General features: G+C 38.7%; 1 protein-coding gene across 1 annotated transcript in view; it reads right to left on the bottom strand.

Annotated features, from left to right (window-relative positions):
• The window catches only part of march4l (membrane-associated ring finger (C3HC4) 4, like), a 38,705-nt gene that overhangs the window by 23,718 nt on the left and 2,643 nt on the right, over positions 1-12,344 (bottom strand). The window lies entirely within an intron of this gene.

A 12,344-nucleotide genomic window follows, 5' to 3' on the forward strand; every position in this document is an offset into this window, starting at 1 on the left:
GGCATTTTAGGAGAGAGAGAGAGAGAGAGAGAGAGAGAGAGAGAAAATGAGACTGGGCAGAGAAAAGGAGAGAGGGACAAACTGAAAAGAAACAGTGAATGAGAGTGGATAGAGAGAAAAGGAGAGAGAGAGAGAGAGAGAGAGAGAGATAGAGAGAAAGGAAGACCAAAAAAGAGTTGAAAGGAGATACACAAAAGAACAATAGACCAGAGAGAGAGAGAGAGAGAAAGAGAAAGAGAGAGAGAAAGGAAAGAAAGTGAGAGAGAGTGTATGAATGGTGACTTGTATACACTCATACAGAGGTCATAATTAATGCAGGTCAGCCACATCCAGTACCATTAAAGCACACACACACACACACACACATACAGGAGCAGCAGCAGTGGTGCAGTTAGTGTGTATAAAGACTGAATGAGAGGCTTTTAGTGTGGTGCGTAACCACTGACTGACTGCTGCAGACACACACACACACACACACAGACTGAAAGCATTCACACCAGGACAACAGCACATGAAAGCACTCATTGCTCTCCATACATCAGTTCTTAAAGGGCCCATATGATGAAAAACTGAATTTTCCTTGCCTTTTTTAAACTAAAATAGCTTGATGAGGTGCGTCAACATTTTGTCATTTTGTCCGCTCTGCCCGGTCACTTCCTTCTGTACATGGAAACTAAGCAGTCCATTTTGAATTTGTTGTTTTGTAAGTCACAATCACATTTGCTTATAACCACTTTTTCACATTAAAGCAGTTTAGCCCATTCACAGTGAAGTTATAGGAACCGTATGGAATAACATTTTGTAGTGTGGGTTGTGCTTTGGACCTCTTCTGCCAGGCAGATGAATCTGATGATTTCCAGTTCGTTGAAAGAGTAGATCAAACAAAACATTGACGTTAATATGCAAACCATATGACAAGGTCCAAAAAACGTGAAATCAGCCATGATGTATCTGACATAAATAATTATCTCTAGCTTTACATGACAACATGCAGCAGTGCATTAGCATAAGCTAACAGCTAGCCTATGCATAATTCAATGATATGAGGTACCGCATGGTAATTTATCATGTCCATTTAGTGCAAAACATTACTGTTAGATTTGAGTGCAGAGTGCCTAAACGGAGACAAAACTGTCTGAAAATATATTTGAAAGATTCGGTTCTTAAAGAAGTCTCGAATTTCACTACGATTTGAATACATTTTTTGGTACAAATCACATTCATTTGTAGAAAGATACTCCAGTAACTAATGGAGTTTGAAATTAGGTTTGAAAATGTCCTTTATTTTGGCAGAAAATGAGCACATGCTCTGCTTTTTAAAAAATCCCAACCTTCCTCATTCACAAGCTCCTTTAGCTTGGTAGACCTATTGATTTATAGCTCAATCTTACTAGAGAAAGTTCACTGGAAGGCATTGTGAGTGTGTCTGAAAGCATCAGTGTCCTTCCTTGTCCCTGCGCTAACTTTGCGCTGGCCTTTAGCTGCGTGTCTGACACAGGCTGGCTGACTGTGGCTGGAGGGGCCCTTAGCATGCAGGGCAGTGGATGGCTCTGACATTAAATATATATCCAACCAGGGATAGAGAGAGAGAGAGCGATTAAGTGACAGGACTTTGGCTCAACCTGGAGAGCCCAAGCACAGCCGCTAGCGGAATTGGAAATCAGAGGAAGAGAGAGATAGAGAGAGAGATGGAGGGTGGGAGAGAGATGAGATGAAGACCTTTCATGCTCCAGTGCTAGCAAGATTTGCTCATCTAAACTAAGTGTGGCCTTCCTCTCCTGTCTGAGTTAGAGAGAGTGAAAGGAAAGAAAAAATGGCAGTGGGAGAGAGGAAAAACTACAGAGTGTCGAGGTAGAGCATAGGAAAAACTATTATGCAGAGAGAATAGTGTGTGTGTGTGTGTGTGTGTGTGTACAAAGTAAGACACTAGTGTAAATGCTTCTATTTTAGATTCTTTTCCAATTCAATTCCGAAGTTAAATATTGTTTTATCAGCATAAACCTGGGTGAACAGTAGAATCTTTGAAAATCTTCAGGATTTCTTAGTGTTTGTCCCCGCCTTTTGTTTTAATGACTCAAGCTGGCACAGACTCTGATAGGTAATAGTGACAAAAGCTTCTGATGAGTAGATCAAATCCACCCAAGATATGTCTGAACACAATTTTCAATGCAAGAAATAAGAAAAAAATAATGGAAGGAATAAAACAAAACAAAAAAGGATCCTTTTTTGCCTGAACATGTTCATTGCCACAGTTCTGCTTCAATTTGAGTGGTGACCTAGAAATAGTGCAGAATCTAGAATCTTAATTATTTCGTCTTCCTTTTACTTGTGATACCTTTACTGTGTTATACATGCTTCACACTTTAAAACTTTCTGTTGTTTATTTGCTTTGATTTTTGATGCCACTGTATAAATCCACCAAATGTAGCATAGCAGTCGATCATGTTTGACCATGCTTCTTTAGTTTTGCACTGGAGCTACAAGGCTTTGGCAACCAACAAGCAATGGAAGCTACTAGCTAAAAGTTATCATTGTGGAACTGCATGCCTAAAAGCCGCTGTTATCATGGTGCTGCACTGCACCACTCAGTGCCACATAACAGATACAGTACAAAACCCCTGTTATTCGTGGGGTCCTAGGTTGTCTGGCTACTCCAGCATTTGCTAACTGCTAACTTACTCAGCTTACCAATTTGCTACAGTGCCACCATGAGGCAGACGCTTACCATTTTACAGTCATAAAAATGCAAATGAATAAAACTTTGAAACTTTGCACACAAGTTTGATGTTTTTGAGCTAAAAGATACCCAGTGAAAAAGACTAGACTACTAACCTTAGCTGGGGTCACATACTATTAGCATTTGTCCATTTTTCTAAAACACTGACTGTCTTTGTGTTTTCTGTCTGTTTCTATGGTCTCAGAATGACTTTAATGTAATGGCAAAATGCTGAGTAGCGCATGGTGGTACATTGAGAAACTGAGCTCAGACTCTTTGAGCATTAGCACATGTTGCCAGAATGTCTAAAAAGAATAGTTCAGATTTTTCTGACTGGTATGCAGTGACCTTAAATCATCACACACTTGCCTAAAAGTGTGTTGAGATGTTGAGTAGGTGTTTCTGACAGTATTGCACACTAGTGTCTATAAAAATGGACAAAATAATGTAACATGGCTAAAAACAGTAGCAGCTGTCTGCAAGCCTGAATTTTGTCCACACTTTTGTCCACACTGATTAGCATCGCTTGCCTAAATCATCACACACTTGCCTCACTACAGTGTCAGAAACCAAGTTTTTGAGATTACCTAGTAACTAGACATCCTTTGAGGCAAGTGAGTGACTGCAGTTTGCACAATGCTCATATAAGGCAAGATATAAACTTACATTACTTGGTAGCTAAATGCAGTGCAAAAGACTCAAACCTCAAGCATCAAACACTTCTTAGCTATACAGCTACATTCAGGACAATTCATTCATTGACTTTTGGATGCACCGTTGCTTTTATGGCACTTCTCTTCCTTCACTATATATGCTGACTACTGTTAATCCTCTGTCTTCCAACGGCTCCTGATCTCTTACAGTCAAACTCAAAGCATGGGGAATCATATTGGTGCTAGCACTGTGGAGGCTGGATTATACTGCCAATGATTCAGGAGGTCACAGGCTTGGATCCCAGCCCATGGTTGCTGATGTTTACTCTCAGCTTCTCCAGGGAGACAATTCCTTCATCTGCTTACTGTAAAATTAAATGTAAACAGCTGTAATGCCGAGGAATTTTGAGTCATGACCGTGTAGTTAAGTGACTAATTTGCATAAAACAAGAGAATAGCATTTGAAACACCCTTTCTTCTTCTCCAAAGGGAGTATAACTGTGTTGCTTATGAATTATGAATAATTCTGCTTGAAATGCAACACCTATGCAGTGTATCAGTAATATTGCTAATGTAGGATCAGTTATGCTGTCATAACAGCATTCGTTTAGGTATAAAAAGCAAAAATTAGTCCTATGTCAGCACATTTTCTCAGTTGTTGCATGTACAGTAAAACAGTAAAACTACTTAAAACTACTTAAACAGATTTACTTTAATTTACCTCAAGGCTATGAGTTCTATTAAAGCTTAGCTTCAGGTTACACCTGACTACTGATTATGCAATTCTACCTGAAACTAGCTTCAAATGAAACAAATCTACTTAAATGTAGCTACATGTTAAACAGTTCTACCCAACTTATCTTGAGGTTAAACAGTTCCTCTTAAACCTAGCTGCTAGGTAAACAGTTTCACTTAAACCTAGCTAGAGAATAAACATTTATAGGCTGCTCAATCCAAGCTTCAAGCTAAAGAGTCCTACTTTGAACTAGCTAAAGCAGTAAACAGATAAACAGTTATACTTAAACCTAGATTTAAGGTAAACAGTTCTATTTACACCTGGTTAAATACCTCTACTTAAAGCTAGCTGTAGGTTAACAGTTTTTCTTAAAGCTAGCTGTAGGTTAACAGTTGTAGGTTAACAGTGTTTCTTAAAGCTAGCTGTAGGTTAACAGTGTTTCTTAAAGCTAGCTGTAGGTTAACAGTGTTTCTTAAAGCTAGCTGTAGGTTAACAGTGTTTCTTAAAGCTAGCTGTAGGTTAACAGTGTTTCTTAAAGCTAGCTGTAGGTTAACAGTTTTTCTTAAAGCTAGCTGTAGGTTAACAGTTTTTCTTAAAGCTAGCTGTAGGTTAACAGTGTTTCTTAAAGCTAGCTGTAGGTTAACAGTGTTTCTTAAAGCTAGCTGTAGGTTAACAGTTGTAGGTTAACAGTTTTTCTTAAAGCTAGCTGTAGGTTAACAGTTGTAGGTTAACAGTGTTTCTTAAAGCTAGCTGTAGGTTAACAGTTTTTCTTAAAGCTAGCTGTAGGTTAACAGTGTTTCTTAAAGCTAGCTGTAGGTTAACAGTTGTAGGTTAACAGTGTTTCTTAAAGCTAGCTGTAGGTTAACAGTTTTTCTTAAAGCTAGCTGTAGGTTAACAGTGTTTCTTAAAGCTAGCTGTAGGTTAACAGTGTTTCTTAAAGCTAGCTGTAGGTTAACAGTGTTTCTTAAAGCTAGCTGTAGGTTAACAGTGTTTCTTAAAGCTAGCTGTAGGTTAACAGTTTTTCTTAAAGCTAGCTGTAGGTTAACAGTTGTAGGTTAACAGTTTTTCTTAAAGCTAGCTGTAGGTTAACAGTTGTAGGTTAACAGTTTTTCTTAAAGCTAGCTGTAGGTTAACAGTTTTTCTTAAAGCTAGCTGTAGGTTAACAGTGTTTCTTAAAGCTAGCTGTAGGTTAACAGTTGTAGGTTAACAGTTTTTCTTAAAGCTAGCTGTAGGTTAACAGTTTTTCTTAAAGCTAGCTGTAGGTTAACAGTTGTAGGTTAACAGTTTTTCTTAAAGCTAGCTGTAGGTTAACAGTTTTTCTTAAAGCTAGCTGTAGGTTAACAGTGTTTCTTAAAGCTAGCTGTAGGTTAACAGTTTTTCTTAAAGCTAGCTGTAGGTTAACAGTTTTTCTTAAAGCTAGCTGTAGGTTAACAGTTTTTCTTAAAGCTAGCTGTAGGTTAACAGTTGTAGGTTAACAGTTTTTCTTAAAGCTAGCTGTAGGTTAACAGTTTTTCTTAAAGCTAGCTGTAGGTTAACAGTTTTTCTTAAAGCTAGCTGTAGGTTAACAGTTGTAGGTTAACAGTTTTTCTTAAAGCTAGCTGTAGGTTAACAGTTTTTCTTAAAGCTAGCTGTAGGTTAACAGTGTTTCTTAAAGCTAGCTGTAGGTTAACAGTTTTTCTTAAAGCTAGCTGTAGGTTAACAGTTTTTCTTAAAGCTAGCTGTAGGTTAACAGTTTTTCTTAAAGCTAGCTGTAGGTTAACAGTTGTAGGTTAACAGTTTTTCTTAAAGCTAGCTGTAGGTTAACAGTTTTTCTTAAAGCTAGCTGTAGGTTAACAGTTTTTCTTAAAGCTAGCTGTAGGTTAACAGTGTTTCTTAAAGCTAGCTGTAGGTTAACAGTTGTAGGTTAACAGTTTTTCTTAAAGCTAGCTGTAGGTTAACAGTTGTAGGTTAACAGTGTTTCTTAAAGCTAGCTGTAGGTTAACAGTTTTTCTTAAAGCTAGCTGTAGGTTAACAGTGTTTCTTAAAGCTAGCTGTAGGTTAACAGTTTTTCTTAAAGCTAGCTGTAGGTTAACAGTTGTAGGTTAACAGTTTTTCTTAAAGCTAGCTGTAGGTTAACAGTTTTTCTTAAAGCTAGCTGTAGGTTAACAGTGTTTCTTAAAGCTAGCTGTAGGTTAACAGTTGTAGGTTAACAGTTTTTCTTAAAGCTAGCTGTAGGTTAACAGTTGTAGGTTAACAGTTTTTCTTAAAGCTAGCTGTAGGTTAACAGTTTTTCTTAAAGCTAGCTGTAGGTTAACAGTTTTTCTTAAAGCTAGCTGTAGGTTAACAGTTTTTCTTAAAGCTAGCTGTAGGTTATACAGTTTTGTGTTTAAAGAAGACCTATTATGCTCATTTCAGTGTTCAGAATTTTATTTTTGGGCTTTACTAAAATACATTTACATGGCACAGTGTTCCAAACACACCATATTTTTCTCATACTGTCCATCTCTATTCACTCCAAGTCTGAAAGTCTCTGTTAGAGCTCCTGTGTCTTTAAGCTCCCTCATGATGAACCCAGTGTGCTCTGATTGGTCAGCTCGCCTCAGTTTTGGACAGACACTGATTTGAACTAACTAAAAAAAGCTGAACTAACTCTTCTTGGCCTTCAGTAGCTGCTGTATGCTGTGTGAGGGCGTACAAAGCTTGCTGGTAGGTTCGCAATAAGGATTCTCTCAAGTTTGTTTCATCAGGAAAAGGGTTGGAATTCTAGTGAGGTGTTTCATGCAGCTGAGAAAAGTGGTTTCTGTGGAAGAGAGTGATTTGGCAGGTACGTTGAGTTTTGTAACTTTGCTGACCGTTTACATGCACAAAAGCTGCATAACACCATACATGAAAGGGATAAACTGGAAAAATAGGTCACCTTTAAACTTGCTTCAGGTTAAACAGTTCCACTTAAAACTAGCATTAGGCAAAGTAGCATTTTGAACGTCCATGAAACCGATTAATTTAACCAATTTTAATGGCATACACCACTGAGAAATGTCAGCATTTCTAGTGACTAAATCAGTAAGGGAATGTTAATGTTAACATTGTTGCATGAAGTTTTCCTTTATCCAGTGTCTCATCCTTGAGCCTGTATAGGACATAAAATTCTCCTTCATGGTCCCTGTTAGCAGTAGCGCTATTAACTAGCGCTTGACATGTCAGAGAGTGGATATCATGTCCAATTACATGGGGGGCTAATTAATTAACAGGGTGGGATTGAAATTATGCAAACGTGATTGGGTCCTGCAAGCAAGGTTTGAAAAATGTCCAAAACATTCCAAGCTCCCTCTCATTTTCTTTTCTGTGATTAAAGTAACACCACAGGACGTCTGTTTTGTTTTGTTTTTTACATTTTTTTATTTCATTCACGTTCTCGAACATGAGAGGTGAGCAAGGTACAGAGAGGGAAAGAAAAAACATTATTTCTTTTCTCAAGCATGTAATTGGTCCTGCGTTCCCCACGCCACAAGAGACCAAGTGTGCATTTCCATATTTTCATTTGGGTTTAGGTGGGGGTGGGCAGTTTATAAAGCAACTGTCCCTGTTTGAACTTTGGGCTGTTTGATGTTTCTTCAAGGGCAAAGAGACAGAGAGAGAGAGAGAGAGAGAGAGAGAGAGAGAGAGAGAGAGATGGGGGAGAGAGAGATGCAGTTACAGATACAGAAAAGAGTGACTCAAAGCTTGACCCAGCATGCACCACACATTCACACACCTCAGCCAGAGTGTCTCCTCACAACCCCATCTGCTTCCTGCACTGCTCTCATTATAGACAGAGAGCCATCCATCAGCTACCAGCCAGCCACACCACCACCCTATCATTTCACATGCTGATGGAGAGAGAGAGAGAGAGAGAGAGAGAGAGAGAGAGAGAGAGAGAGAGAGAGAGAGAGAGAGAGAGACAGACAGAGAGAGACAGAGAGAGAAGGAGGGTGGGAGGGAAGGAGACCCTACCCAATTGATGAAACTGTGTTCCCCCACTGACTGTAAAGATGCAGCGTGGCCATGACTGTAACTAGCATGAGGACAGCAGGGTCCACATGAGTTCTGGACCATGGTTGTTTCTTTATTTATCATAATCATGAGCTTCAGATTTAGATTAAACAGATTTACCTACAGCCAGCTTCAGATTAAACAGATTTACCTACAGCCAGCTTCAGATTAAACAGATTTACCTACAGCCAGCTTCAGATTAAACAGATTTACCTACAGCCAGCTTCAGATTAAACAGATTTACCTACAGCCATCTTCAGATTAAACAGATTTACCTACAGCCAGCTTCAGATTAAACAGATTTACCTACAGCCATCTTCAGATTAAACAGATTTACCTACAGCCAGCTTCAGATTAAACAGATTTACCTACAGCCATCTTCAGATTAAACAGATTTACCTACAGCCATCTTCAGATTAAACAGATTTACCTACAGCCATCTTCAGATTAAACAGGTTTACCTACAGCCAGCTTCAGATTAAACAGATTTACCTACAGCCATCTTCAGATTAAACAGGTTTACCTACAGCCAGCTTCAGATTAAACAGATTTACCTACAGCCAGCTTCAGATTAAACAGATTTACCTACAGCCATCTTCAGATTAAACAGGTTTACCTACAGCCAGCTTCAGATTAAACAGATTTACCTACAGCCATCTTCAGATTAAACAGGTTTACCTACAGCCAGCTTCAGATTAAACAGATTTACCTACAGCCATCTTCAGATTAAACAGATTTACCTACAGCTAGCTTCAGATTAAACAGATTTACCTACAGCCATCTTCAGATTAAACAGATTTACCTACAGCCAGCTTCAGATTAAACAGATTTACCTACCGCCAGCTTCAGGTTAAACAGATTTACCTACAGCCATCTTCAGATTAAACAGGTTTACCTACAGCCAGCTTCAGATTAAACAGATTTACCTACAGCCATCTTCAGATTAAACAGATTTACTTACAGCCAGCTTCAGATTAAACAGATTTACCTACAGCCAGCTTCAGATTAAACAGATTTACCTACAGCCATCTTCAGATTAAACAGATTTACCTCCAGCCAGCTTCAGATTAAACAGATTTACCTACAACCATCTTCAGATTAAACAGATTTACCTACAGCCATCTTCAGATTAAACAGATTTACCTACAGCCAGCTTCAGATTAAACAGGTTTACCTACAGCCAGCTTCAGGTTAAACAGATTTACCTACAGCCAGCTTCAGATTAAACAGATTTACCTACAGCCATCTTCAGATTAAACAGATTTACCTCCAGCCAGCTTCAGATTAAACAGATTTACCTACAGCCATCTTCAGATTAAACAGATTTACCTACAGCCAGCTTCAGATTAAACAGGTTTACCTACAGCCAGCTTCAGGTTAAACAGATTTACCTACAGCCAGCTTCAGATTAAACAGATTTACCTACAGCCAGCTTCAGATTAAACAGATTTACTTACAGCCAGCTTCAGATTAAACAGATTTACCTACAGCCAGCTTCAGATTAAACAGATTTACCTACAGCCATCTTCAGATTAAACAGATTTACCTACAGCCAGCTTCAGGTTAAACAGATTTACCTACAGCCATCTTCAGATTAAACAGATTTACCTACAGCCATCTTCAGATTAAACAGATTTACCTACAGCCAGCTTCAGATTAAACAGGTTTACCTACAGCCATCTTCAGATTAAACAGATTTACCTACAGCCAGCTTCAGATTAAACAGATTTACTTACAGCCAGCTTCAGATTAAACAGATTTACCTACAGCCAGCTTCAGATTAAACAGATTTACCTACAGCCATCTTCAGATTAAACAGATTTACCTCCAGCCAGCTTCAGATTAAACAGATTTACCTACAGCCATCTTCAGATTAAACAGATTTACCTACAGCCATCTTCAGGTTAAACAGATTTACCTACAGCTTGTTTTCTAAAGCTATCTTTAGGCAGACCTCTCTACAGGTTAAATAGCTGTCAGAGGATTTAAAATTAAAATTATGATTGAAGTTAAGAAGAACTGTCGAAGTTAAGAAGAGATTTGAAAGACCAAGAAAATTTTCTACTAGAACTGCTTGTATAATGGGCTTGTATAATGCAAAGCAAAACCCCCACATCACTACCAAGGACCTACAGGAAGGTTTGGTTGACAATTTTGTACAAACATCATGAAAGGGTCATGAAAGGGACGGTAAACTTTATCACAAAAGCCAGGGTCTGAAGTACACAAGACATCACCTAGATAAGCCAACAATATCCTGGAATCAAGTGCTGTGGTCTGATGAAACAAAAACACCTCTTTGGCCACAATCACCAAAGTTATGTATGGAGAAAAATGGAGAAGCATTTCAAGAAAAGAAACACTGCCAACTATTAAGTGTGAGGGAGGATCTGTTATGCTTCAGGATTGTTTGGTAGCCAGTGGCACAGGGGCTATGCAGATAGATGAGCATGTTTTATAGATGCATGCTTTATCTTTTGTAATGTGTTAAATTCAGCAGATAAATAGTAATTGTCCGTTCATATTTGCAGAAATGTGTCAAGTTTGTTCCATGCAGAGGCACTTTGAAAATCAACAAAATGTGTGATTTGACTAGGGGTTTGCCTACAACTGTATACATGCACACAGACACATAAAGATGTCCTATTACAGATTGCGCTTAACAGCATAAGTGAGCGTGCACTCATAAGTAAGCACCGAGGCAGAGCTTTCTCCGGCAGCGTGGTAGTTAAAGGGTGCTATCATTACACATATATGCCTGGAAGGCCAATGAGGTAACCTTTAAGTAATGGGATCAGCTAACCTGCTCTGCTTATGGACAAATATCATTCTCATAAAACCACTGAGGCGGAGTAATTCACGTCAAGAGCGAGGGGGCACACAGAAACCACAGTATTCATCAAATGGTTCACTGAAGTGCTGCGCTGAATTGACTCAAAAGTGTATATAATTTCTACATGAATAGAATATATGAACACGATTATTGCAAGAAGTAAATAAGTTGACAATAAGTTTATATATTTATGTATGTTTATTCATTTTACTCAGATGGAAATGATGTCAACGTTTGAACCCAAAGCTAACTGAGCAGGAGAATAGTAGGCCTATGTACTAAGCTGTAAGGAATGAGGAGAAAGTGGGACACTTTTTGGCAAACATCAGATCCACAACAACCACTCACTTCCATTTTTAGAGCTATTACTTTGATTTAAAGTGGTGCTTTCTATTAACATTTTCAGCACTCGTCTGTGCTGAAATATGTTGTTTTTCCACTGAGTGCCGCATCTGCTTAAAGAGGATCTTAACTCCCTCGTTATGGGTGGCTTTGCGCTTGAGGGGTGCTTCCACTTTGAAAATGCATTATCAGTAACCTATCTCTCGAGTTTTGGGTGAGTGGTTTTAATGGACTCTGCTGACGTTTATATGCCAAAAAATGTTCCACTTTGCCTTTCCTTACATATGATCATTGCCAAAAACTGTCCAGCTTTACCTGGATAAATATATGCCACATGTCCAAAAGTATCCAGACAGCCCTTTTAATTAGTGAATTCAGCTACTTCTGTGCACTCAAATTCGCACATACAGCTTCTTTTCTCCATAGAGAAGCACTGGCTAATAGAAAGGGAATAGGTTAAGATCACCAGGCCAAGCATCAGCTAGAGAAATATAAAGGCCTGAAGTGAGCTATGAAGCACTGATAATGTGTTCTCTCGAGTGATGGGGCTCCATACAGTACCTTTGGGATGAGTTGGAGTGATCCAGAACTAATCATCCAACATCAGTACCTGAACTCACTAATGCTCTTGTGGCTGAATGCAATCAAACCCTCACAGTAATGTTCCAAAATCTAGCGTAAAGCCTTTCCAAAAGAGTAGAGGCTGATACTGCAGTGAAGTGGGGACAAACTCCCGATTAACCCCCTTGATTTTAGAAGAAACACTGAATGAGAAGGGGGGGATTCACCATGCCTAATGCCAGGCATCACCTAGAGGGGTATAAATGTACTAAAGGAATGGACGCAATGGATTTGTATTTTTTTTTTACTTCTACTTCACATATATTTGTGAGAGCTGTTATTTTGTAATCAAATTAATTTTGTCACATTTGAATGATTGAGTTGCTGATTCCCTGTTTGATATATAATTCATTGTTTTACACCAGTGACAACATCTGTACTGCTCTATACCGCCGACTCTCAGCTTTGGCGCTTCAGAATTTTATTTCAGAT

This window comes from Pygocentrus nattereri, chromosome 12, assembly GCF_015220715.1.
Source record: "Pygocentrus nattereri isolate fPygNat1 chromosome 12, fPygNat1.pri, whole genome shotgun sequence".
Lineage (NCBI taxonomy): Eukaryota > Metazoa > Chordata > Actinopteri > Characiformes > Serrasalmidae > Pygocentrus > Pygocentrus nattereri.